The sequence below is a fragment of the Pongo abelii genome, chromosome 16 (assembly GCF_028885655.2).
Source record: "Pongo abelii isolate AG06213 chromosome 16, NHGRI_mPonAbe1-v2.0_pri, whole genome shotgun sequence".
NCBI lineage: Eukaryota > Metazoa > Chordata > Mammalia > Primates > Hominidae > Pongo > Pongo abelii.
The window spans coordinates 32915736-32940199 of NC_072001.2; the positions used below are offsets into that span (position 1 = coordinate 32915736).

A 24464-nucleotide genomic window follows, 5' to 3' on the forward strand; every position below is an offset into this window, starting at 1 on the left:
AACGGTGACTCAAGCCTGCAATCCCAGCACCCAGGGAGGCCGAGGCGGGCGGATCACCTGAGGTTGGGAGTTTGAGATTAGCCTGACAAACATAGAGAAACCCCGTCTTTACCAAAAAAAAAAAAAAAAAAAAAAAAAAAACCGGGCATAGTGGCTCACACCTGCAATCCCAGCCACTTAGGAAGCTGAGGCAGGAGAACCAACCAAACCCGGAGGCGGAGGCCACTGGCAGCCGAGACCACGCCACTGCACTCCAGCCAGGCAACAAGAGCGGAATTCTGCCTAAAAAAAAAAAAAAAAAAAAAAAAGAGAGACCAAGTTTCATCATGTTGCCCAGGCCAGTCTGGAACTCCTAGCTCAAGCGATCCCCCGCGCTCAGCCATACAAAGTCCTGGGATCAGAATCCTAAGCCACCACGCCAGGCTGATAAGTTCCTTTATGATTAATAAATTGGGCCTTGCGCGGTGGCTCACCCCTGAAATCCCAGCACCCCTGGAGGCCGAGGCGGGCAGATAACCTGAGGTCGGGAGTTTGAGACCAGCCTGACCAACATGGAGAAACCCCATCTCCACCAAAAAAAAAAAAAAAAAAAAGCCGAGCATGACGGCTCACGCCTGCAATCCCAGTCACTAGGGAGGCTGTGGCAGGAGAACCACCCAAACCCGGGAGGCGGAGGCCCGGCGAGCTGAGTCCACGCCACTGCACTCCAGCCTGGGCAACAAGAGCGGAACTCCACCTCAAAAAAAAACAAAAAAAAAGTGACCTGGTTTCACCATGTTGCCCAGGCTGGTCTGGAACCCCTAGGCTCAAGGGATCCAACACGCTCTGCTGTCCAAATTCTTGCGATCACAAGCATGAGCCACCACATCAGGCCGATCTGTTCTTTTCTGATTAATAAATTGGGCTGGGTGCAGTGGCTCACACCTGCAATCCCAGGACCCTGGTGGCTCAGGCTTACAATCCTGTAGCGGGATGTTTAAGGAATTAGAGAGACTGATGGGGTTTAGGAGGTTACTAATTAATTATTTACGTGCATTGGCCCAGTCGGATTCACATTTAAAGCACTGAGTTCTGAACAAAGACTTACCTTTTAAGCATTTTATGGGGTGGGGGTAGATCTGTGCAGGGTGAAGCATATTATAGAAGTGAGAAACAAATATAATTGTTTAATTGAATCATGCATTATATTATTTTTTCCTTTTTTAGGAAAAATATGTTTTGTAACTTGAGTTTGTTTAGTGACCTTGCAGTTGCACAGTTAGGGAATTAGGGTTTTTATAATGCCTGGGAAGGGAGGAGAGATAAGGCTCACTAACCACAGAAAAACAGGTAGTGGTTTTTTTTGAAGGACTCCAGCTCTTCTCTTTCTCAGGGGGAATTGGGTTTTTTTACATACAACTGAGTTTTTGTTTACACATTTTTAAATTTCTTTTAATTCCTGTTCCCATCCCAGCATCCTGAGAGGCCAAGGCAGGCAGATAACCTGAGGTCGGGAGTTTGAGACCAGCCCCACGAACATGGAGAAGCCCCATCTCCACCAAAAGAAAACAAAACAAAAAATACAAAATTAGCTGGGCATGGTGGCTCACACCTGCAATCCCAGCCACTCAGGAGGCTGAGACAGGAATATTTTCTCCCTCCCTTAGATAAAAGATAGCATACACCATTGTGCACTTTATTTGTTTTTTGACCTGGGGTGGGGTCTCACTCTGTCACTGAGGCTGGAGTACAGTGGTGTGATCTTGGCTCACTGAAACCTCTGCCTCCTAGACTCAAGCTGTCTTCCCACCTCAGCCTCCAGGGTAGCTGGAACCACAGGTGTGTGCTACCACACCTGGCTATTTTTTTTTGTATTTTTGGTAGTGACTGGGTTTTGTCATGCTGCCCAGGCTGATATCGAGCTCTTGGGCTCAGGCGATCCACCTGCCTCAGCCTCCTAGAGTGTTTCCAAAGTGCTGGGAAGTACAGGTGTGAGCCACTGCATCAGGCCCATTTTGCACCTTTTTAAACTTCTCTCAGAGATCACTTCATATCTGTTTATAGAAATGTTCTTCATCTTTTTTTAAATTAGTACTTTGTAGTGTGGATGTACCACTTTTTTATTCAGTTAGGTTTTTTTTTGACATTTGAGTGTTAGGTCTTTTTTTCTGACATTTTAAGACTAAAATATGAAAAGGAAAACTAGAAAAAATTTCAAAGAAAATTAACCTGTCTTTGTGATCTTGTTGTAGGGAAACTTTTTGTAATGATTAGTATCCAGGATTTGAAAAATAGCCTAATAATGAAAAGGAAAACTTAAGACAAAATGGGCATAGGATGTGAAAAGTTACTTTACAGAGGAAGAAATTGGAATGGTCAGTAAACATGGGAAAAGATACTTGAACTAGAAACTAATGGGTAAATTGAAAGTTAAAATGACTATTCTGTCATCTTCAGAGTGGCGAAAATGTAAGTCTGACAGAATTGCTGGCAGAGATATGGGCCAGTGGAAACTCAGCTAGGTAAAGTGGAGTGCAATTTTATAATCTGTGATGAAGTTGAAGACGCACATACCTGAGCAAAAAAGTACATGTGTACAAAGAAATTTGGAAAAACTGTTTATCACGGTAGTGTTTGCAGTAACATAAGGTGATGCAGAATGTAAGTTAACCAACAAGAGATTGGATAATTAAACTCATATCCATGTGGTGGAATATTATACAGCAATTAAACATGAACATACTAGATTGAAAAGAATTAACATGGGTAAATCTCATGAAGAAAACTTTGGGTGAAAAAGGCAAGCTGCAGAAGGATATGGGCAATATAATAACATATGTGAGTAGTTCATTTCCATATTTATGTTGTTTCAATGTTTAAAAAAAAAGGAGTTATCGGCCACGTGCATTGGCTCATGCCTGTAATCCTAGCACTTTGGGAGGCTGAGGTGTATCGGGCAAAATTCACCCCCGATATTTCATGTAGGTTCTTTTCTATTTTCCCTAAGTGTTGGCCGGTCTGAGAAATAAAGGGAAAGAGTACAAAAGAGAAATTGTAAAGCTGGGTGTCCAAGGGAGACATCACATGTGGGCAGGTTCTGTGATGCCCCCCGAGCCGTAAAACCAGCAAGTTTTGATTAGTGATTTTGAAAAGGGGAGGGAGTGTACGAATAGGGCGTGGGTCACAGAGATCACGTGCTTCACAAGGTAATAGAATATCACAAGGCAAATGGAGGCAGGGCCAGATCACAGGACCACAGGACCAGGGCAAAATTAAAATTGCTAATGAAGTTTCGGGCACGCATTGTCATTGATAACATCTTATCAGGAGACAGGGTTTGAGAGCAGACAACCAGTGTGACCAAAATTTATTAGGCAGGAATTTCCTCATCCTAATAAGCCTGGGAGCACTACGGGAGACGGGGCTTATTTCGTCCCTCTGCTATGACTGTAAAAGACAGCCATCCCCAAAACAGCCATTTCAGAGGCCTCCCCTCAGGCACACATTCTCTTTCTCAGGGTTGTTCCTTGCTGAGAAAAAGAACTCAATGATATTTCTCCCATTTGCTTTTGAAAAAAGAGAAATATGGCTCTGTTCCGCCCGGCTCACCGGCAGTCAGAGTTTAAGGTTATCTCTCTTGTTTCCTGAACATTGCTGTTATCCTGTTGTTTTTTCAAGGTGCCCAGATTTCATATTGTTCAAACACACATGCTCTACAAACAACTTGTGCAGTTAACGCAATCAACACAGGGTCCTGAGGTGACATACATCCTCCTCAGCTTATGAAGATGATGGGATTAAGAGATTAAAGTAAAGACAGGCGTAGGAAATCACAAGGGTATTGATTGGGGAAGTGATAAGTGTCCATGAAATCTTCACAATTTATGTTCAGAGATTGCAGTAAAGACAGGCATAAGAAATTATAAAAGTATTAATTTGGGGAACTAATAAATCTCCATGAGATCTTCACAATTTATATTCTTCTGCCATGGCTTCAGCTGGTCCCTCTGTTCGGGGTCCCTGACTTCCTGCAACAGAGGTGGGTGGATCACCTGAGGTCAGGAGTTTGAGACCAGCCTGGCCAACATAGTGAAACCTCATTTTGGGGTGTGGTGGTGCATGCCTGTAATCCCAGCTACTTGGTAGGCTGAGGCAGGATAATCACTTGAACCAGGGTGGCAGAGTTTGCAATGAGCCCAGATGGCAACACTGTACTCTAGCCTGGGTGACGGAGCAAGACTCCATCACCAAAAAAAAAAAAAAAATCTCTTAGTTTCTGGTGGTTTTCCTGACCATATATGTGATGCCGAAGTTGCTTTTTTGTTGTCACACCTATTGGCCTCAAGTGCTGAACTTTCCATGGAGTGGCAATTTTTTGGTAATAAAGCAACTTTCAAAATGAGTCTAAGTTTATCTCTGGAAAAGTTTGAAAGAATCAGTGAAGGTTGTTTTAGACAGTACCCATGTACTACAGATCAGCCATTCTCTCTCTGTCTCTCAAATTTTCAGTAAACCTTTCCACGTAGGATGTCAGCACGATTTTAATACATGTAATATGTAAAATAAGACAAATTAAGACACAACTCCATCAACTCTCTCATCTACTCTGGGCTTATTTTTCTTCATAGTACATAACACCATCTACATCATATGCTTATTGTCTGTTTCTATTAGAGCAGGGTATTTTTGTTAGTGCTGTTAGTGTGCTCAGCACATACAGCAACACTTGGCAGACAGTAGGTGTTGAATGAAAGAATGAAGAAGAACAGAACTCATTTTACTAAAGACATTTTGATATCACTTTTGGGATACGATACTATACATTAAAGATGATACACTGTTTATTCCAGAATGATCTTAGCTACAGTATTCATAGCACAGTATTTGTATACTTAACGCTGTTATCCATTCTACCTTCCTCTGAGATTGGCATGAGAGTTGCCTGTCAGAGTATGTGTGCTCTTAGAAATCAGGGACAATGCTATCATTTTAAGCTTCTTGGCAGTGATGTGTACTTAACTACATGGTGAACTCATAGGTGGAGGGGGAGTATCTAATGCTCTTATATTCTGCTTTTCAGCAAATAAATATTACCATACTGTGTGTGTAACATGAGCTATATAAATGTGTGATGATTAAATTAGAAGATAGGGTTCTCTGCAATCCAGTTTTCCAAGATAAATTTTTGCCTTGTTTTTGTTAGGTGATAAAGGTACCATATTGACTGTTGCTACATGCCTACTTAGTCATGCTTCTCTTGCAGTAATCTTATCAAATTACCAGCTTTTTACTTTTTTAGAGAGACAGTCCTAGAATTGAGAATCCTCCTTTGCCTACATTCAAAATGAGACTATATTACTTGGGTAGGAAATTTCTGGTGACCTACTTTTAATTTTTAAATTTAAAAAAATTTTAGCATAGTTTTAGATTTAGAAAACAGTTGAAAAGGTGGTATAGAGAGTTTCTGTGTACCACCCAGGCACCCAGTTTCCCCTGTTGCTAACATCTTACATGATTATGGTATATTTGTCACAACCAACAAATCAGTATTCATATATTATAACTAAACTACATACTTTTAGGGGTAGTGACCCAGTTTTAAAGCTTATTTCCCACAATTTGTTAAAAATGACAATCAGTATTGAATGCCCATGGGTGGTGGCTTCCTGATTCTTCAAAGAAACTGAGTAATTTGGTAACCATTGGGACTTATCAGGAAAAAGGAAGTCATAATAATGTGCACTTAAATTTCCAGTGGAGGGATTGTACAGCTTAACATATGTTTTTGTAAGCTGGGTATTAATAAATAAAGAGGCTGGGTGGGGTTTGATCACTATTAAAACTGATTTGTTTTGTTCCCTGGAAAATATGTTACTACCACATGGTCTACCCTTCATAGATAATCAATCCTAAGATCATTGGGCAGAAAAGGGTTGCCCTGTAGTAGGAAATGTGTCCTCCTGGGACTGAGTTGAGATTTAGTTTAGCGCACAGAATAAGTAGCCAATGGCTGCTATGAGACTGACTTCTAGAATTCAAATTGGTATAAATTTAATCTAATTCTTTTCCCCAGGACTGCCCAATTTAAGATTAAGTTTTATACTGGCACTTATTAGAGATATGGCCATTTTGCCATTTCAGTGGAACCTTTTAATCAGCTTTAATGCTGTCTTAGGTAAAGTGAAAACTTAATCTCTCTCTTTAAGGGCTTTTCTAGTTTGCCATCCTCAAAGCAGAAAAATCAGCAATGAAGCAGCACTGCCTCACATAGACTCTGCTTTTATTAAATTTGCTTCAATAATCCTCTTCCAGTCATCTTTTGTGCTGCATATTTGAACCATAAAATAAACAAAAATTGTACCCAAATGAAAATTTCAAGTTATTTTAATGAAGCTCTGGAAACATCCCATAGCTCAGAAGATATTTTTTCCTAGTTTATTTTTTAAATTCTGGAAAGTAGGTCAGTAGACATACCCTGCTTTAATTCGTTTAATTAGAAGTGAAAAATTATAGGACTAACTCAATTTGAAGTATAGATTTAAATAAGAAGAATTATACTGGGATGAATATTATTTAAGGGTTTGAATTTAAGATGCATTTAATCAATGTTTATAATTTCCTCTTGAAAAGATTTATATTGCAAAAAGGAAGACTAAGTGTTGGAATAGATCAATATATAGGGAAAAACTTTGCCATGAAATATAATATTTGATAAAATCATTTTAGAACTGTATCTCTAAATGGTATGCCTAAGAATATTGTTCTATAGGACCTTAATAGATATGCCTTGGGGGAAAAAGTATTGTGTGCTCAAGTGAGTTTGAGATATACTGCATTAAATATAAGAAGTTACTTGCAGGACTTCTCAAAGTCTTTAACACTTTCTGAATTTCTGAGACAAGATATATATAGGGTACAGTACTTTGCAAATCTATTTATCCCTATACCACCTAGTAACATTTTTCAGGAAAATGTTTTGAGAACACGAATTTGACCTGTTTTAGGAATTTATACCTTTGACAATGTTGAGGACCTTGTTTTTTCCTATTATAATGATGATGTGATAGTCACATACATTACTTTTTCCCAATTCTTTAAGATATTTTTCCAGTGTATTATATTCAACCCTCTGCTCAGTGCCTTCCTTCTGCTAACTAAAGTGATGGTTTCCATCTGTTGCTACACATCAGAAATACCTGGCCCTGACCCTGGAGATTCTGTAAGAGTATAAATGCCAGAATACCTTCTCAGGATTCTGTATTTATTACAAACACCCAGGTGATTCTGATGGAACCAACACTGGTCCTCCAACTGATGCTTTGGAATTGTTGAACTAAAAGCATGCGTTTTTTTCTAGATGGATGAGTAGATTGGGGCATAGTTTGTGGTCCTAGAACACGTGGGTTAACCATCCATCCTAGTGAGAATGATAGCACAGGCCTCCGATGACTCCACGAGGTGATGTGCTGACTATAACCTAACATGAAACGATTATTATTCTTTAAGAAAAGCAGAATATGTCTAAATGGGCTTTTAGCCACCTTCCTAATAATGAAGTACCATATATATGATTACCATTTGTTTTAATTTCAAATAATTCCCTTGTAGATGATGTTTTATTTATTCTTTGTTTTTTTGAGACGGAGTCTCGCTCTTTTGCCCAGGCCGGAGTGCAGTGGTGTGATCTCGGCTCACTGCAAGCGCCGCCTTCCGGGTTCACGCCATTCTCCTGACTCCACCTCCCGAGTAGCTGGGACTACAGGCGCCCACCATGGCGCCCAGCTAATTTTTTGTATTTTTAGTGGAGACAGGGTTTCACCGTGTTAGCCAGGATAGTCTCTATCTCCTGACCTCGTGATCCGTCCACCTCGGCCTCCCAAAGTGCTGGGATTACAGGCGTGAGCCACTGCGCCCGGCCTATTCTTTAAAAAGAATATTAGATAATATTTTCTAAATGTGCCAAGTATCTAAGAATATATTCTTTCACCTCTTGCTGTTAAGAGTTATACATTTAACCTTAAGCAAATCGGCCAAGATTCTATTTCATTTATGCTTTGATTTATGTCAGTATTAATGTAGTTGCTGTGAAAATTGTATGGTTATATATACTCTCCACCTAGTAAAACAGTTCCATATTCCTGGAAATGGTCTTTTACATCCTACAAATGTAGCTGGAAAGGAATAATATAAATACTAATGGTTTGAGAGACAACTAGTCTTGACATGTCTTGGTTGAATAGTGTTCTATAAGCAACAATATATGAAATACTAGACATACCCATTAAAAGTAGAAAATACCCTCTACTGTTTTAAAATTATTCTGCAAGATCTCACCAATGCAATGAGACATAAAACAGAAATAATGGGTGTAATTATTGAAAATTGGAGATAAAATTTTTATTACTTGCAAACAAAATTCTCTATGTCAAAAACCTGATAAATTAAACAATACAATTAATATGTTTCATAGAACTAATTACATATGAGAGGCATCCAAAATCCATTTTTTCTATACAAACATGGTTTGATATACACAGTCTTGTTTTATCTGTGTATTAACTGGTTTATGAAATAATAAATGGAAAAATCAAGTATGCATTATCAGGTTAAAGAAGCAGGAGACATAGAGCTATAAAAACAGAGAAGAATGTTGTAAGGAGGGCTTAACAACCAGGATAAATGTCGTAGAGAGATCCATTAAAGTGATGGCCTAGAGATCACGGGCTTCCTTTGGCAAAGCCACGTTGGTGAATTGAAGGAAGTGGAAGCCAGACCACAATGGCTGAAGAATGAATGTAATGTAAGAGCCAAGACATTTATTTGAGTTTGATAGTAACGAAAAAGGATGAGAATTTTCTTCTTGCTGTTGTTTTTGTCATTTCATGTTCAAAACCCTTTATCTCCCATGTGGGACTGAAAACTCCAAGATGGGATCTCTGTTTCTGTGAGGCTTGTAGTGCTTAGTACATCCTTGGATGTGTGAGGCTGTCATTGGTGTAAGTTTAATTCCTGACTGTGGACGAAAGCTTTAAAACTGTGTGGGCAAAATACAGAATGAATTTCAGTGAGTTCCCATGTATTAAACAAGGTGGCGCTGGCTGGAGACATGCTGTCCCTGTGTTCATCTTCCTGACCCGCTCTTCACAGTCTTCACCGCCTTTCTTCAGGAATCTCCCCTTTGGCTTTTCCACAGCTATGAAACCCACGTAGTTGAACACCCTGGTGCTTCTCCTGCAGGGCATGTGATGAGGAAGTGAGCTTGGCTTTGGAGTGCTGGGAACCTGAGGGATTGCCAAGGACCCAGAGCCCAGCCCTGACCACCCAGAGAGCCCAAAACACAACGAACAAATTGAATTTCCACAACAACAGAGTCATGCAAGACCACCGCAGTGTGTGCATTTTCCTTCCCAATGATGAATCTCTGAACATCATCATAAATGTGAGTAGATCTCAATATAATTCTGATAGCTGGAGGATAGTGTATTTTCAGGTTTGCTGGAGGAAAAAAACTAGACTTTAAATAATTAAGACAAAATGATTGTATTAATTGACTTCTATCCTTAATCACTAATTTCGTTTTTTATATTTCCCTTGACTTTTGGGGGAGAAATAATCTTTGTCTCAAAAGTGGGCTTTAGTGACCTATGGGTTTGATAAAGCAACCACAGATAACAAGACAAGGATATTTAATGGCAACATGCCAGCAATTATTATTAGTTAATTGAAAGCGTTTATGATTTTGGCCTGGGGCCAATGCTTTCCCCCTCTGCTGGGCTATCATATGGGTAAGGGAGAGGAAAAGCTTTGTTTCACTTTTTAAATAAAAGTATTATGTAACTTTGAAATTTTTATAAAATTAAAAGATAGTAAAAACAACTATTCTAACAGAATTCAAAACCTGTTATGCTTCAGTTGAGAGATTAATCAAGGTAAGTCCATGGGAAATTGGGAGTGCATTTCTACTGGCAAAGTTAGTGATAACTATGCACTTCTGACAAAATGCGAAATAGGGGGTATGGGCGTGTCATGTCATCATGGTGCAGATACGTGGATGTGTGCTTCCAAACAATGGCAACCTAACTGACTGTGCTGGAACCGTACAAAATATCTGAAACTACTCAGAAAGAAGGTGAAAATTGCATGCAAAAATGTATTTGAAAAATATTGAACTAACACAACATGAATTTGGAATTATAGGTGAGGTACTGTAACTCACCTACAGATGTGTTTTTTGTAATCAATATTTATGGACTCAGACTACACTGTAAAAGCTTACATAGAAATCATTCTATCTAAACTTTCTGGATATGAAAGTAACCTAGTATGCGTTTTGCTACTATATCTTTATATGAATTTAAATCACATTTCCAAGTGGCTTACAGTAATCAATGTTAATTTGTCACAAGGAAGATGCAGATTAAAACCACATTGCAATATCACTGCACACCCACTAGTATGGTTTAAAAGAAAAAAAACCAGAAAATATCAAGCATTGGTGACAATGTGGACAAACAGAACTCTTTTTCAATAATGGCGGGTATGTAAAGTGGCACAAACACTTTGGAAACCTGTTTGGCATTATACTATACTAAACCTGAACACATGCATTGTTTATGACCCAGGAATGCCACTCCTGGGAACCAACAACAACGCATATATGTGTTGCATATGTTTACCAAAAGACATTTACAAGAATGTTCATAGCAGCACTATTTGAAATCGCCCCCAAGTAGAAAATGCACAAATATTTAACAGTAGGTTGGATAAAGTGTGGTACATTTATGCAATATAATACCATATAGAAACGAGAGTGAGGGATCTGCAAACTAATATGCAACCGTACAAATGAATCCCACAAAAACAATGTTGGGTGGCAGAAGCCAGATGTAAATGAATACATGCCGTAGATTTCATTCTTCTACATTAAAAAAGCTAGTCACACAAAGTTATGCTGTTAGAAGAGAGTGATTTGGTTGGGAGCAGGGGTAGTTACAGGAAGGGAGTACAAGGAGATTTCTGGTTGTTAGTTATGTTCAGTGTCAATCTAGGTGCTAAACAGGTACAATAAAGATTTTAGAATTCATCAATTTGCACACTTATGATAGATGCACTTCCCTGTATGTATATTTGAATAAAATCTTTTAAAAAGTAAAATGACAAAAAGACAATATTAACAAAAATGACATATTATATTAACTCTTACATTAAGGAACATATAAAAATGAGTTCTATAATGGGCTCTGCAGGTCATGTGGTCATGCCAAGGACCATATGTGCTCAAGATTCTCATGACATTTTGGAAGAAGGTTGGGCTTTCTTTCTCTTTCCTTTCTTCCTTCCCTTCCCTTCCCTATTTTTAAATCTAGGTTTTGTATCTTCCTGGGGTGATGGTGACTTTGGAAAATCGGGCTGGGGCGGAAGTGAAGGCTGTAACATTCCCCAGAACATTGAGAGACTAAATGGACAGGGGGTATGCCAGATTGAGTGTGGAGCTCAGTTCCTACTGGCGCTCACCAAGTCTGGAGTGGTGTGGACATGGTACATAAATGTCCCCCCGTCACACTGTCGTGCTTGTGCAGGCGTGTGCAGGGAGCTTGGGCCTTGCCCCAGGACCACCCCGGTGTGATTGTGACCTGTCATATTTTTACTTATGCATGCATCTTTGTCCTTTAAAGGATATTGAGTTGGGATTAGTGACAATAGTACAAGAAGAAATTTCGTATTGTAACTGGGTCATTTTGAAAATACTAGAAAAATTTTAGGCCACTTACCTTTCCTGTTTGGGCGAGATTTATAAGAAGGGTTTCTTCTGCTGAAGCCTAAGGATAAAATGAGAGCAAAATAGCCTTCTGAATCCTTTGATCCTGAAAAAGTTAACATGTATTTCTTGTAAAAGCTTATTATATTAATGTGCAAAAGAGCAGATGCCCAGACTGGCCTTGGATGGTGTGTCAGGCCTTGCTGCCTCTGGTCATAATATTGGCACTATTTATTTATTTATTTGAGATGGAGTCTCGCTCTATCGCCCAGGCTGGAATGCAGTGGAACAATCTCAGCTCACTGCAAGCTCCACCTCCCGGGTTCATGCCATTGTCCTGCCTCAGCCTCCCGAGTAGCTGGGACTACAGGCGTCTGCCACCATGCCTGGCTAATTTTTTTGTGTTTTTAGTAGAGATGGAGTTTCACCATGTTAGCCAGGATGGTCTCGATCTCCTGACCTCGTGATCCACCTGCCTTGGCCTCCCAAAGTGCTGGGATTACAGGCGTGAACCACCGTGACTGGCCAACATTGGCACTTTGAGAAAGATGTATACCAGATAGGACTTTGGATAGGTATTTGCGGTAGTGTGTCTTATTTTCAGTCTATATGAAAACCTACAACAGTAACTTAAATATTGTAAAATATGTATTAAGGTATTAAGGTTTTTCCCAGCTGACTTAATAAGTTAATTTGAATTAATGGTGTATGATTTTGAATACAAGTTCGAAGACCTTGGGTGCTGTGTGTGATGTCATTGAGCTGGCTGTGAAAGATGTGAGACAGTGAGTGTCTTCTTGTATAGCATTGTCAGACCATAACCGTATTGTAACACTCCACCATGGGCCTTCTCTCAGGGGAAAGGGGGATTACTTCAGGTTGGGCCAGGGCTCTGACGTGCACGTGCGGAAGCCGCAGGTGGTGGAAGGGCTGAGAGGGAAGAAGATCGTGCATGTGCTCGTCGGGGCGGCACTGCCTGGCGGTCACGGACTCGGGGCAGGTAAGGCTGCAGGTGGCCTGGGGGTGACGTGCCATCCTGACTTGGGGGACTTGAGGGTCACGACACGGCCCTCATCCTGTTGAAATCGCAGCTGTTGATGAAATCAGCCGAGTCTTACTGGTTGAAGAACCATGAGGGCGGAACCCGTCCCTTTTGCCCGCTGGTGTATCTGCCTGCTCAGCAGCAGGGGTTGGGGGCGGGGTCCTCAGAAAAGAGGCGTTCCCACTCTGAAGTCCGCGTGAAAAGTGTCTGGAAAGATTGTTATTATTATTATTTTTTTTTTGAGACAGAGTCTCGCTCTATCCGGCAGGCTGGAGTGCAGTGGCGCGATCTCGGCTCACTGCAAGCTTCGCCTCCCGGGTTCACGCCATTCTCCTGCCTCAGCCTCCCAAGTAGCTGGGACAACAGGTGCCCGCCACCACGCCCAGCTAATTTTTTGTATTTTTAGTAGAGACGGGGTTTCACCGTGGTCTCGATCTCCTGACCTCGTGATCCACCTGCCTCGGCCTCCCAAAATGCTGGGATTACAGGCGTGAGCCACTGCTCCTGGCCAAAAGATTGTTATTCTTGAAGATGCTCCTACTGCAAGGTATTAGCAAGACTTTGCCTTAGAGAATTGCTAACTGGTGAGGAGGGATCCATGCCTCATTTTAGAGACAGAGCTAGTGCCTGACAAGTGTTACACTCTCTTCTGCTTGGAGAAGCATATGCTATGACCGGCCTGTGGATATTCAACTCACTCATAGGTGGGAATTGAACAATGAGAACACATGGACACAGGAAGGGGAACATCACACTCTGGGGACTGTTGTGGGGTGGGGGAAGGGGGAGGGATAGCATTAGGAGATATACCTAATGCTAAATGACGAGTTAATGGGTGTAGCACACCAGCATGGCACATGTATACATATGTAACTAACCTGCACGTTGTGCACATGTACTCTAAAACTTAAAGTATAATAATAATATTTTTTAGAAAATTTTATTTATGAAAACAAAATTACCATTACTGTTTTTTAGTCAAAATGAATTATACTTTATAATTCTATAAGGCCAAGGAGCAACTTACTTGAAAAATGAGCATATTGTTTTTGGTCATTTTTCTTTGCAAAGTAAAAGGGAAAAAATTATTGCAGTTAGTTGAAGAGAGGACCTTCTGCGTGTCTTGTAACAAAACACAATTAATTGGATTAATATTAAGAAAATACTCTTTTTATGGTTATTCAGAATTGTAGTACACTGATGCCATTTTGTAAGATTGTGAAATGGTTTGTTTTTACTTTTAAGAACTCAATTCTTTCAACTACCGTGGCATACACGTTAAGCATTTTGAAGTAAAAATTACATTAAAGAAAGTGTCCTGAAATGTTGAAAAATTATAAGCATTTTTCCCTCATAAACAGGTGTATGCTTGGGGTGACAATGACCACGGCCAGCAGGGCAATGGCACGACCACGGTTAACAGGAAGCCCACACTCGTGTAAGGTTTAGAAGACCAGAAGATCATGTGTGTGGCTTGCGGGTCGCCCCACAGTGTGGCATGGACAACTGTGGATGTGGCCACGCCCTTTGTCCATGAGCCCGTCCTCTTCTAGACTTCAAGAGACCCTTTAGTTGCTTCCTATTTAGGTAACACAGATTTGTATCTTCTCTGAGATTTTTCTGTAGGTTACAGCAACCTTATATTTATTTAACTGTGCCAACACATTAGAGGTTGTAGTGCTGTGTTAACTACATTATGAATCTAAAGACACAGAAGAATTATGGTGTGCTCTCATGCGATTTATACATGCTGGAATGAAAGTTTTAGAAGAAAGTATGTTGCTGATTCTTGTATTTATGATCAGGTAAATTCACAGCGCTGTACTTCTGTGTGAACAGGACTCCTAATAACTGCCTGAGAGCTACAGGCACTGTACTGGGCTCTTTTGTATTTTTTAACAGCTTTATTCAGTTATAATTGACATATAATAAACTGCACCTATTTAAAGTATACATTTTGATCAACTTTGAAATATGTATGATCCATGAAAACATCACCACAATCAAAGATAATGAACTCATACACTACTCCAGCATTTCTCTCTGGCCCTTTGTACCCCTCCCTTTTGCTTTTAACTTCTCTCCTCCTTCCTGCCGTATGCAGCAATTTAATTTCTGTCAACTAGAGATCAGTTTGCATGTTTTCTTTTTGTTGTTGTTGTTGTTTGGTTGGGTGTTTTGTTTGTTTGTTTTCTTTTTTTTGTAGACAGGGTCTCACTCTGTTGCCCAGGCTGGAGTGCAGTGGCATGATCTTGGCTCACTGCAGCTTCCACCTCCTGGTCTCAAGTGATCCTCCCACCTTAACCTCCAAAATAGCTGGGACTACAGGCACATGTCACCATGCCTGGCTAATTTTTGTTTGTTTGGTGGAGACATGGTTTTGCCATATTGCTCAGGTTGGTCTTGAACTCCTGAGCTCAAGTGATCCTCCCACCTTGGCCTCCCAAAGTGCTGGGATTATAGATAGGCAGGAGCCACTGTGGCAGGCCAGTTTGCATGTTTTACAGCTTACTATAAATGGAATCATACAGCATATACTCTTAAAAAATCTTACTTTTCCACTCAGCATAATAATTTTGAGATTCACTTATGTTGCATGTATCAATAGTTTATTCTTTTAAATTGTTGAATAGTATCTTAAGATAAACAAATGCAATTTGTTTATCCATTTTTCTGTTGATGAATGTTTGGGCTGTTCCCAGTTTTTGACTATACAAGTGAAATTGCTAATGGACATTTCCGTACAAGTTTGTGTATGGACATCCACTTGAAATTCTCTTGGGTAAACTTCTAAGAGAGGAGTGTTTGGATCATATGGTAGGTGTATGTCTAGCTTCTTAAGATCGCTACATACTGTTTTGCGAAGTGGATGTTCCAGAGGTCCAGATCCTCCACATTTTTGTCAACCCTTGATACAGTCAGTCTTTAATTTTAGTTATACTGACAGATGTATAGTGGTATCTCATTGTGGTTTTAATCTGCATTTCCCTAATAACTAATGATGTCAAGCATCTTGCTTATTTACAAATCAGATACCTTTTTTGGTGAATGTCTGTTCAGGTCTTTTCCCATATTTAAATAGGTTGATTGTTTTCTTACTGAGTTTGAGAGTTCCGTGTATATTCTGGGTTACAAGTCCTTTGCATAATATAGAATTTGCTAATATTTTCTGTCAATGTGGCTTGTCATTTTATTCTCTTCACAGGTGAATCTTAAAGATAAGAAGTTTTTAATTTTGATGATGCCTAGTTTATTCATTTTATTCTTTTGTAGAGCGTACTTTTGATGTTGTGTCTACAAAACCTTTGCCTCAAGATTATAAAGATTCTCTTTCTGTGTTCTGTTATAGAAGTTTTATAGTTTTAGACATGTATATCTATGACCAGTTGATTAAATTTTATATATGGTGAGAGGTTCAGATTGAAAGGCTTTTTTGGACATGATTGTCCAGTTGTTTCAGTTGTATTTGTTGAAAAACTATGCTTTTCCTAATGAATTGCCTTTTGCCTTTGTCAGAAATCAGTTGTCTATGGATGTACGGATCTATTTCTGGACTCCCAGTACTGTTTCATTGATTTATTTGTGTATTTTGGTGGCAATGCCACATTGTCTTGATTACTACAGCTTTATAAAAGGCCTGAACTCAGGTTGCAACAGTTTTTTAGCTTTGTTCTTTTTCAAATATATTTTGGTTGTTGCAGGCACTTTGCATTTCCATATGACTTAAAATGAGCTTGTCAGTTTTTATAAAACCGCTTGCTTGGGATTTTGATGTGGATTGCATTAATTCTGTAAGTCAATGTGGAAAGGATGGATTCACAGTATTCAGTCTTTTAAACCCATGAACATAGTGTTTCTCTTTATTTGTTAGGTGTTTGGTTTCTCTCAGCAATGTTTTCCAGTCCCAGTGTTGTATAGGTCTTGCATATCTTCTGTTAGATTATCTCTAAGAATTTCAGGTTATTAAATGGTCTCTTAAAAATGTCATTTCTTCTACTGTATGGGAATATTCACATTGCTCCTTGCTAGCATGTAGAAATAAATACAATTTTTTTTTTTAAAGTGAACCTCATCTTGTCATACAAATATTTTGTTTTTTCTTCCCTTATCTCTCAGGAGGGGACATTTAGGCTCCAGCAGCATCTGCTTTTATGAATAACTGGAATGTGACTTTCTGGCTGTGTTAGTTACTGGCTGTAAGAACTGGGGTGAGTAGCTTCGCCTTCCTGTGCTGTCTTTTCTGGGATAGATGAAGATAAGGCTTGACTCTCGTCTTCTCCTTTCTGGTTCAAATTATTCAGTATCTTCTTAACATATAGCTCTTTTCATGTCACATTATGGTATAACTTTTGAGTTTGGCTTTTTCCACTCAGCCTAATCCTCTGGCGATTCATCCAAGTTGTTACATATTACCTAGTATGTTCAGTATTCCATCAAATACTCAACCATCGAAGGACCTCTGGATTATTTCTAGGTTTTGGCTATTACAAATAAAACTGCCATGCCATTCATATACAGGTGAATGTGAAAATTCACTTTATGTGAAAATAAGTTCTTATTTCCTTGACATAAATGCCCAAGAGTGTGATTGCTGGTCACATGGTAATTATGTTTAGTTTGACAAGAAACTGCTCAACTGTTTTCCAGAATGGCTGTGCCATTTTATATTCTCATTAGCAGTGGAGGATGATCCAGTTTTTCCCATATCCTCACTATCTTTTTAAAATGTAGACATACTGATAGATAGGTCATTGTATCTCATTGTGGTTTTAATTATATTTTCCTTATGGCTAATTATGTTAACCATCTTTTCATGTGCTTATTTACTGTCCATATCTCCTCTTTGGTAAAATATGTCTTCATGCCATTTTCTAATTGGCATTTTTTTTTTTCTGTTGAGTGTAGAGAATTCATTATATATTCTAGATATTTCTAGTCCTTTGGCAGACGTGTGTTATGGAAATGTTTTCTCCTGGTCTGTAGCTTGTCTTTTCATTTCCTTTCATAAAAAAAGTGCTTAATTTTGATGAAGTCTAATTCATCAGTTTTTTCTTTTATAGATCATACTTTTGGTGTCAAGGCTATACTTTTGCTTAGTGCTAGATCCTAAAGACTGTCTCCTATTCTTTTCTAAAAGATTTATAGTTGTGTATTTTCTACTTAAGTCATGATTCATTTGGATTTAATTTTGCATAAGGTGTAGACTTAGGCTGAAGTTTGGGTTTTTTGCCCACAGACGTCCAGTTCCTCCACCACCACATGCTGAAAGGCTGTCCTGCCTCCACTGAGTTGCTTTTGCACATTTGTCAACAGTCAGTGAGGCATATTTGTGTGGTTCTATTTCTGGGTTCTCTGTTTATTCCATTGATTCTTATGCCAGTACCACACAGTTTTTATTATGGTATTACAACAACTTTTGAAATTGGGTAGACTTGTTCCTCCTTCTAATTTTTCTATTTCTATTCTTGCTCCTTTGCCTTTCCATATACATTTTAGAATAATCTTGTCTGTTGACAAAAACTCTTGCTGGAATTCTGGTGGAAATTGCATTAAATCTGTGTATCAATTTGGATGAGTTGACATAGACACATGTCCCAGCTCCACCTGGCTCCCTCCCTCTACTGAGACCTGGGAGTTCACAGCGAAGTGAGCCTGAGACTTTATTGGTGAACATCTTCTCTCTTTGTTGTTTTGTATTTTTTTCATCTTGCCTTACTGGGGTAAGAAAATACAGATAGTTATTGTAGCATTTTCATAGCTTATATGTATATAACATAAACAGTTGTAAGTGCATTTTATAAAAGCACCTACATCTTTTTGCAGTTACAGTTAAACATTGCTGAAAATAGCTTCTTTATCAAAGTATGGATAAGTGGTTTTCTTATTCTGAAGGCCTGTTAATGAGCCTAATATGTGCCCTGTGAAATAGCAAAATGCAGATTGCAGTGTGTTTTGGAACTAACCTATAAGGTCAGGTTTTATAGAAATAGAGCAAACTGTGATCTTAAAAACAAAATGCAAATTTTATTTTCCTCTTATAGGCGTGCCTTCAGATGTCGATTCTTCTGCTGCTAGTAATAAAATAAGTGGTGCAAGTAATTCTAAGCCACATCGCCCTTCTCTTGCCAAGATTCTCTTGTCATTGGATGGAAATCTGGCCAAACAGCAGGCCTTATCGCATATTCTTACAGCATTGCAAATCATGTATGCCAGGTAGGTTTCTGTGCTAATTTTTGAATTTCTGCAATTATGTGAGCTTCAGGTTTTTGTGATTTTTTTTCGTTGATCAGATGTCTCCAAGAATGTTGTATTATTGTCTTTAAATGCTGTGTGTTGTAAGTCACGTGTTCTTTGATGGTGATTGATATCTTTGTGCATGTTTTAATGGGCATTGAAATATAAATTAGAAAACTAACTTGAACATTTTCACTATTCTTTTTGACCAGCAGACTCTAACCATTAATATTTGGGGGAAGAAAAAAATTAGGTGATACTAATTTATAGTGATGTCTAAGATGACTTAGCGTCCCCTTCGCTCACTTGAGAAGGCTGTTTTGCCAATGCGGCATTTTGCAGTATTTTTCTGCTGCTTTCCCACAGCCTAGATAAGTTGCCCATCTGCTAATGTATCACACATGTGGACCTGACAGGTGTCCTTACATAGGAAAATTAGTTTCAGAACAAAAACATTCAGTAGAGGCTACTGAGTCCTTGCTGCTCAGTATGTGGCTTTCAGTAAACACAAAATTGCCTGCTGGTCAATTATCCAGCCGTCAGGCTCTCACAGCAGCCCAAGAGGATTTCTCAGGGGGAGCCAGAGTCTCATTCTGGTCTGGTTTTTATGTTTGGCAGTTTTTCACCTGCCATTACTCTGGTTTTCCAAATAAATAGGATCCAGAGTAAACATTTTAGCTATTAGCCAAAGGATACATGGTAATAATGTTTGGTATTTTTCCAAAACTCTTTTACATGTATTCAGTAAAAATGAGGAAATGCCTCAGTGAGTGCAAGTCCTGCCTGTCCGCTTCCTGTGGTGCAGTGGAGAAGGAGCAGCTCACCACAGGCCTGGCTTTGTGTCCTGACAGAGATGCCGTAGTGGGGGCCCTGATGCCGGCCGCCATGATCGCCCCGGTGGAGTGCTCCTCGTTCTCCTCGGCGGCCCCTTCCGACGCTTCTGCAATGGCTAGTCCCATGAATGGAGAAGAATGCATGTTGGCTGTTGATATCGAAGACAGACTGAGTCCATATCCATGGCAAGAAAAGAGAGAGGTAAAAGCGAATCGTAAAGCAGTGTTAGATCAGAAAGGAAAAGGTGGCTACTTTGTGTCTAGGAAAGTCTCATCCTGTCTTTTAGTTTAGGCTGTTTCTGTGCCTCCCGCTTTGATTTTTGGATTTACTTAGAAGAATATTCTCGGTAAAGGAGCTTTTAAAGTGCTTACGTGCAATTAGATTTCGTTTTTTAAAAAATCATGGCCGAGCGTGGGGGCTCACACCTGTAATCCCAGCACTTTGGGAGGCTGAGGCGGGCGGATCACGAGGTCAGGAGATCCAGACCATCCTGGCTAACATGGTGAAACCCTGTCTCTACTAAAAATACAAAAAATTAGCTGGGCTGGTGGTGGGCGCCTGTGGTCCCAGCTACTCGGGAGGCTGAGGCAGGAGAATGGCGTGAACCCGGGAAGGCAGAGCTGGCAGTGAGCCGAGATCGCGCCACTGCACTTCAGCCTGGGCGACAGAGCAAGACTCTGTCAAAAAAAAAAAACAAAAACAAAAACAAAAAAACACATTAAATACAAGTTCACAGTCCTTTATCTGCAATTCTGAAACCTTAAAGTTCTGAATTTTAGTAACTTACCTTGGGGGAAAGAACCAACTTGAAGATATGTGAACTCATTTTAGTCTGGTTCATGTGACCTGCTGTGAATATTAATAGTTTTTCTTGAAAATATGAATGTACTTGGCTTTGCACAACTGTCCTAGGCCCGACTGGGGGTGGTAGTGGCTATGTCTGGTAGGCACCATGTTACCTCTGTAAAATCTGGAACATTCTAAACAGCCCAAGTAGTTTTAGATAAAGCATTTGGGACTTGAGTAGGAAATGTGTTATGTTTTTGAGTTTTGAATTAGCACTTTGATATTGAAACAAGCCTGCTAGCCTATGTATAAAATAGCAAAATGTTTGCTGTTTATAAAAAGATGTAATGGGGTGGGGGGCAGAGGTAATTTCAAGTTATTAATTTAAAAATGAACTAACAATTTTGTACCTGGTGACTTTGTGGTGCACTCACCTCTGACAGTGACTTGAATTCGGTATGTAAAAAGGGGTTAGTGGTATTTCATTGCTGCTAAAAATGACAACTCCCTCTGTGTCCTGTTTTTCTTAAAGCTGTCAGTGTACAAGTGGGTATTTAAATACCAGACCTTACTGTAAAAAATAAGAAAGGTGGTATCTAGAGCATGTAAATTGGATATAAAGTTCTACTCTTAAAGAGTTGATCTAAGAGTATGGCTAAACATTTATATATGCAATCTATTAAAAGAACTTAATTCGGCTATAAAAAAAAAAGTTTTTCCACTTAAACTTCCCCTACTGTGCACTGTTCGACTAGATTGTTTCCTCTGAGGACGTGGTGACCCATTGGCCCCCTCAGCCTCCACTGGGCCATTTATCACAGTGACGGATGACCTGGGAGCTGCGAGCATCATTGCAGAAACCATGACCAAAACTGAAGAGGTAAAGAGGCATTCTTTTTTCACTTTGTATTGTGAAATAATCTTAAATGTACACAGAAGTAGAAATAGTATTTAGGAGTCGAACACAGTGTATTCCCATCCCATTCACCTGGGCTTTCCACTTCTTAGCATCTTCCAAGCATTTGTGGGAATGCCGCAGGACACAGTCCCTGTCACTGCTTACTGCTTCTGCGTGTATTCCTTGAGTATCAAGGACTGCAGCTTGATCCAGGATTACTTTCAAACCCACAGACATATTCGGATTTTGCTCATCATCCCAATAGTATCCTTATAGGTCTAACACCCAACCTAGGATTGCATGCTGCCTCTTGAGTCTTCAGTGTGGAATAGTCCTTCAGTTCTTCGTTTTGTCAGACACCACAGGAATGGTGCAGAATTCTTTTCAGTGCCTCTGTTGGGACTCAGGCATTGCTGATTTGCTGCATTATTGGTGATATAGCTTATCACTTGGTTAAGGGTCTCTGCCAAGTTTCTCCACTGGAAGTCAGTTAGTGTGTTAAGTACTCATGGGGAGATACTTTTGAGATTATGTCAATGTCTTGTTCCTCATCATACTTTTACCTCCCAGTTTTTAGCATCTTAAAGATTCTAGCTGAATCCATTATTACTGTGGTGGTTGTCACATTTTCATTTTTCGTATTTATTGTTACTTCTGGAATGTAATCATTGCCATTCTTTTGCAAGAGAGAGCTTTCCCTTCTCATCTGTCTGTCTTCTACCTACCTACCTATCTATCTTTATATTGTATAGATTCAGGAGTTCCTGTTTTAGTCAAATAGTGACATTTGTTACTATCATTATTTGACACCCAAATTGTCCCTGACTTGGTCATTGGGACTCCTGTGGACTGGTCATTGGGACTCCCGTGGACTGGTCATTGGGACTTGGTTATTGGGACTCCTGTGGAGTGGTCACTGGGACCTGGTCATTGGGACTTGGTCATTGGGACTCTCGTGGACTGGTCATTGAAACTCAGTCATTGGGACTCCCATGGACTGGTCACTGGGACTCGGTCATTGGGACTCCTGTGGACTGGTCACTGGGACTCGGTCATTGGGACTCCCGTGGATTGGTCAGTGGGACTTGGTCATTGGGACTCCCGTGGACTGGTCATTGGGACTCGGTCATTGAGACTGCTGTGGACTGGTCATTTGGACTCGGTCATTGGGACTCCTGTGGACTGGTCATTTGGACTCGGTCATTGGGACTCCCGTGGATTGGTCATTGGGACTCCTGTGGACTGGTCATTAGGACCCCTGTGGACTGGTTCCATTGTCTGATGTGTTCCCATAATTCTTAGGGTTCTTCTTTCATTTCTGGCACAACCGTGCTTTAGACTTATCTTTCACCTACCCTGCCCCTGCCTGGAATCAGCCATTTCTCCGAGAAGCCATGGTTCCTGCTAATGGCTTGTAGGATTTGGAAACCAAGATCTGGGTGCTTGCTAATTGCTACTAAGTGTCTTTGGTTAGACCCTCTCAGCAAATAGACCTATACACATGAGCATTTATTTATCCTTCTGCATTTATCTGTATAATAAAATCCATTAACAGCCCAAATCAGTACTTTTAATTCCAGTCCAGTACCACAGGGCTTATTCCTACTCTCCCTCTTTCCAAATTTTTTTGGTGTATAATGCTTTTATATGTTGCTAGATTTGGTTTGCTGCTATTTTGTTGAAGATTTTTACATCTGTATTCATAAGGGATGTGGCTCTGTAGTTTTCTTGTGATGTCTTTGGTTTGGATATTATAGCATTATTGGCTTCATAGGTTGAGTTGGAGGCTGTGCCTTTCTCTTCTGTTTTTTAGAAGAGTTGGTGAAGGATTCAGGTTAATTCTTCTTTAAATAGTTGGTAGAATTTTATCTGTTCTTCTGGCATATTCCCATCATTCTTTGAGTATTTCCTTGCTTTTTGGCACAACACAAAATTCCAGGCTCAACAAGATGTTTTATGCTCCAACATAGGAATCAGTTGTTTCTTTAAGATGTCCTACTTCTTTCTGGTGGAGAAGGGCATTTAGAGGTCAAGATCTGGGCCCTTTGTGTGCTTGTTGCTGTTTGGGTGACAGAGCTAGAGAATGAATATGTGTGTGTGTAACATAATAGGTACATACATCAGTTTTTGTGGGTTTTTTTTGGTTTTGTTTGTTTGTTTGTTTGTTTTTAGACAGGGTCTTGTTCTGTTGTCCAGGCTGGAGTACAGTGGCATGATCTTGGCTCACTGCAGCCTCTACTTCCTGGTCTCAAGCCATCCTCAGCCTCCCAAGTAGCTGGAACTACAAGCATGCACCACCACACCTGGCTAATTTTTGTATTTTTTTCTTTTTTTTTTTTTAGAGATAGAGTTTCGCCATGTTGCCCAGGCTGCTCTTGAACTCCTGGGCTCAAGTGATCTGTCTGCCTCATCCTCTCAAAGTACGGGGATTACAGGCATGAGCCACCGTGTTTGGCCTACATCAGTATTTATGTTGTTATATATTTACGTATATGGAAAACCACCAGTTCACACCAATATGATTGATTGTAATCCAACTAGGATTCATTCTAGTTTTCACCCTTTCTGTATTTATACCTTTCTTCTCTGAAAGTGGGAAACCTGGCTCGTGTCATCAGCAGGCTACTTACTTACAGTTCAGTCCCCTTAGATAACCAACCTCCGATCTTGGCTGTCCCCCACTCTGTGGTGGGCACTCTTCTTCCTCTGTACAGCCTCTGGCACTCAGAACCAGTCTGCCTCCATGGACCTGCATGGTCACCCTACGTGACCTCTGGCCCTCCCCTCACCTCCATGTTGACCCAGAGTGTGGCACCTTCCTCACTTGGCCTGGCTGTGTCTCTCCAACCCCCCATGTGGTGGATGCCCTCCCCAGCCCTCGGAGGCACTCCCCACACCAGGCCAGCCCCTGCTCATGTGTACTCCCTTGCCAG

General features: G+C 40.2%; 1 protein-coding gene and 2 long non-coding RNA genes across 5 annotated transcripts in view; 2 read left to right on the top strand and 1 right to left on the bottom strand.

Annotated features, from left to right (window-relative positions):
- Nucleotides 1-8354: 8354 nt before the first annotated feature.
- Nucleotides 8355-11894, bottom strand: LOC129050438 (uncharacterized). Its single transcript, XR_008514071.1, has 2 exons — nucleotides 11751-11894; nucleotides 8355-9474 (listed from the first exon to the last, which is right to left on the bottom strand). It is a non-coding gene; the product is annotated as an uncharacterized LOC129050438 (long non-coding RNA).
- On the top strand, nucleotides 9217-19013 carry LOC129050437 (uncharacterized). The gene is made up of 4 exons (XR_008514070.1): nucleotides 9217-9418; nucleotides 12595-12737; nucleotides 14141-14366; nucleotides 18821-19013. It is a non-coding gene; the product is annotated as an uncharacterized LOC129050437 (long non-coding RNA).
- A 750-nt stretch (nucleotides 19014-19763) lies between these two features.
- The window catches only part of FAN1 (FANCD2 and FANCI associated nuclease 1), a 132195-nt gene continuing 127494 nt past the window's right edge, over nucleotides 19764-24464 (top strand). For 2 of the 3 annotated variants that reach the window (XM_054532470.2, XM_063716542.1), the window contains exons 1-2: nucleotides 19764-20048; nucleotides 21389-21513. The gene's annotated coding sequence lies outside the window, so the exon portion shown is untranslated. The remainder of the gene's footprint in view (nucleotides 20049-21388; nucleotides 21514-24464) is intronic. The other variant, XM_054532471.2, reaches the window with a different exon arrangement.